Source organism: Mastomys coucha, unplaced genomic scaffold, assembly GCF_008632895.1.
Source record: "Mastomys coucha isolate ucsf_1 unplaced genomic scaffold, UCSF_Mcou_1 pScaffold6, whole genome shotgun sequence".
Lineage (NCBI taxonomy): Eukaryota > Metazoa > Chordata > Mammalia > Rodentia > Muridae > Mastomys > Mastomys coucha.
In genome coordinates this window covers 21,576,804-21,580,577 of record NW_022196912.1, presented here as the reverse complement: position 1 = coordinate 21,580,577, position 3,774 = coordinate 21,576,804, and the positions used below count along the sequence as shown (strand labels likewise).

At 46.9% G+C, this 3,774-nt stretch overlaps 1 long non-coding RNA gene across 1 annotated transcript in view; it reads left to right on the top strand.

Annotated features, from left to right (window-relative positions):
- The first annotated feature begins 3,018 nt into the window (after positions 1 to 3,018).
- Positions 3,019 to 3,774, top strand: part of LOC116080691 — a 17,678-nt gene continuing 16,922 nt past the window's right edge. The window contains exon 1 of the long non-coding RNA XR_004114545.1: positions 3,019 to 3,113. This is a non-coding gene — a long non-coding RNA (uncharacterized LOC116080691). The remainder of the gene's footprint in view (positions 3,114 to 3,774) is intronic.

The following is a 3,774-nucleotide window of genomic DNA, read 5'->3' as shown; positions in this document are numbered from 1 at the left end:
GAAGAAGAAGAAGAAGAAGAAGAAGAAGAAGAAGAAGAAGAAGAAGAAGAAGAAGAAGAAGAAAAAGCCAGGTGAAGAGACAGCAGCTTCCTGAAGGAGTCCTGTCAAGTCTGGACTCAGAGGCTTCAGTCAGGCAGGAGCCCACCCCCACCTCTTTGCTGGGGCACTAAAAGCCTGATAAAGAAGCCTCTGAACAACAGTATGAGATACTGGCCTGCCTGTGACAAAGTAGCAGGCTAATGCTACCTCTAGTCTAGGGAACTTTGTGTACACAGACATTTCCAGGTGAAGGGGAGAAAAACCAGGTGGCCCCATCGTGGTATTTATAGTGCTCAAATACTGGAGGTGACCCAAATACCCAACAATCAGGGAATGCTTAAACAAAACATGGACGTTGGAACCCTGGAATTCAGTGTAGCTATTATTAATAACAATGACAAGTATGCAGACTATGTGTTATGGTGGATGATAGATATAATAATGTCAAATAAAGAATTTAAGGAATCAAATATCATTTGCATATCATTACAGTGAGCTAACATCTTTTAGAAGCCATGCTGACAGGGTTGGGAAAGAACACAGAGGCAGTATAAATAGTCTGCAATTGATAAAGTGGGTTTGATCAAACAGTTGCTCTCAGTGGGCCCTACGACAAGGGAGTTGGGCTTTCAGAGGTGATTAGGACTTGAGCTTTGCCCTGAGAGGACATCATAGCAGAGTTGGGGGCTGTCACTACACAAGGAACCTCAAGGCCAGTTCTGACGAAGACTGCTTCCACAATTATTCTGCCTCAAGATTCCGAGGCAGTGCACCCACAGTCTAGAGGGAAAGAGCTCCCTGCCAGACACCTCTGGAACACGAGACACGGCTTGTAAGGCCCATGGTAAACAGAGACAGGAGCCAGCTGGCCACTTCGGCTATCCGGATCACAGTCCAACATGAATGTCCTTGGGCTGCTACAGCATTAGTGGGTCACAGACTGAGCATCCCCCCCGCCCCGAGTCCTGACTTTGGAAACTTCCTAATCCCTATGTCTCTACTCCCTGCAGTTCCTGGGCCTCCACCTGTAGAAGCCAGTACAGAGGGAGTAAAGACTCACTGGGTCTTCTGTCTGTGGGAAAGCACCAGCAAAGCTTGAATACCACATCTTTAGTGAGCCAAGGAGGATGAGGATGTCTGGGCTTAGATGTCCTAGATTCTGACTCCAACTTCATGTGCCTGCTGGTGGTACCAGGCAAATGCTGTGGCACTCTGGGTCTCAGATTGTACCCACATGTGTGGAAGGGTTGTCCAAACTTCACGGAGGATTCTGTAGTCACTGATAGAACAGCACTGGAGAGATCTGTTGACTGATGAGCAAACAGATTGAGCCTGACCCTCAACCACAGCACTAGGCCCATGGTTGGGACAGAAGAGTTAGCCACTAAGTAGGTTCCTTGCAGAGTCCAGGGTTCATATTCAGAACCAACTAGGTCCCAGCCTGGCCTCTGGGACAAAGGAAAGGGGTGGGGCAAAGACCTGAGTCAAGTGACCATCCTGATTCCCAGAAAGTTGTGTTTGACACTGGCTGGCCTCTCTTGGTTCTAAGAGCTCGGAGGTGTTCCTCAGTGGGAGAATAAGGAGCCTGGCTTGCTGTATCATAATTGCATCACTCTTTTGTTGATACTTAATTAGTTAATTACCGTGGGAGAGGCAGAATCAAGCAGAAATGCCAACTCCAGGCTGGAAACAGCATTTACACTATGAGTAACTCCCATTAACTCTGATAAGAGGCCTCTTCCACCGGAAGCAGGGTTCAGGGAGCTGACCTTCCAAACACCCCAATCCCCAGAGCTCCTGAGCACCAAGATGAAGAGGCAGGAGAACAGGCTGGAGTATCCTCAGAGTAGGCCCTGACCCATAAGATTCAGTGTGGGGAAAAGGTTGAGAGCCCCTAAGTTACATGAATGTAGTCACCCACCCATGCATGAGCAGCACTAAAACTCGGCCTGCTTCAGGCTTCTTCTGTGAAACCCAGATGTATTTTGACTTCTGCTCTGCATGTTTTATAACTGACCCTGTAACATGTAGAAGGTCCTACCTAAAACATTTGCCCCTTTAGTCTATCTTAAACTTCTTTAGGTGGCTGGCAGAAAAGCTAACAATGGTCACAAGGCATTCTTGAGGCCATGAACTGAACCCACATCTTTTGGCTTTGAAGCCACAGTTACCTTAAAGGCAGATATTAGCCCATTCATGTCTTGAGACGTCTGTTTGCATGTACGCACATCCTCCAAAGGGGCTGGACTTCTCACCCCACCCCTTCACAGTCTCTGCCTTGGTTAGCTGCCTCTTCCAGAAGCCCTAATGATCAGTGACTGTATAATTTATCACCCATCCCAAGAGGCTTTGAAGGGTGAGAGGAGACAGAGCTATTAATCATGACATTGATGCAAGAGACATAAACCATGACTCTCCCAGCAAACTTCATTGTAGGGTCACCTTTCCAAAGGGGAAGCCCAAACCACTTATGGGGCCCTTCCTGCTCAGATATTACAGATGAGATAGCCTCAGCTCTGGACATATGGCCTCTGCCCTCCATTTCCCAGACTTCAGATTTCCTTCAATTTCTGCCCTTTGGCTTAAATAAGCACGTCATTGTGTTCTGTTCCCTCTCACTGAAACCTCTGTGGACCACTTGCCCACCTGACTCCACAGCTAACTTCAATCTACCCTACAGCTTCCAACTTCTCCCTGGAGGCAATTCCCAGAGCCAAGTCCTCCATGAGTCTGGGTGGAGTACTCCCCTTACTACATCCAAGTCCCATCAGTAAGTAGCCCTTTCTCCTAGCACTTATTCCTACTTTGGGAGTTGTTGGCTTGTGGTCTCCGTGAGCACAGCTACTGCATTGGTCTTAACCACCTTGTCTTCCCAGAGTCTGGAGATAAGCAGATGCTCGTCATATGAATGAGTCACCTGTTCAGACTTGTACCTGATCCGTCCACTCATTCATTCTCACACAGCTGTCTTTTCCTTACCCAGGTGCAGAGCCTCATCTGACTTAAGAGTGCATCCTATTCTCATTACAGATTTCAACGCCAGTAACCAGCTGGGAAATCAGCATCCGCTCCATGTGAGTAATGGTGAATTCCACTTAAATTGATCTGGGTCTGGATGAAGATTATGGTTGGAAACTTGGCCCAATAACTTTGATATGGAAACATTTAACTATACTTGTCAGGGAATGAATTCTTTAATTGCTTGGGAATGCAAAGAGATCTATTATGATACTCAAAATACTTTGTATTTTGAAATACCTTTGTCTCAGGAGTAATAACTTTGTCTTGGTGATTTGTAGTTTGACAGCTGATTTCATGTGTGTTAGTTAACACATCCACTCTCACACTGGGTAGAGAAAGTTAAGGACTTGGTCAAGCCTCAGGCCAGCATCCAGCAGAACCTGAAACCATGTGCACAAGCTAGAACTGAGAACTCTGGTGCCAAAGCTTCCTCTACCACAATCCTTGTCTACACCTGGCTGAAATCATTGGCCATGGATTTCAGAGGAAATATTGTTAGCCAATCACTCTGAAGCCAAATTCTCACAGACTAAAGGATAAATGAGATCTTATGTTAAAACAGTGCTCCTGAGTATGTTCAAGATCAGATTAGCATTTGGAGAAGTAGATTTGAGTGAGCATCCCCTGACGGGTGTGAGTGAGCATCCCCTGACTGGTGTGAGTGAGCCCTGTCCGAGGCCCTGACGGGTGTGAGTGAGCCCTGTCCAAGGCCCT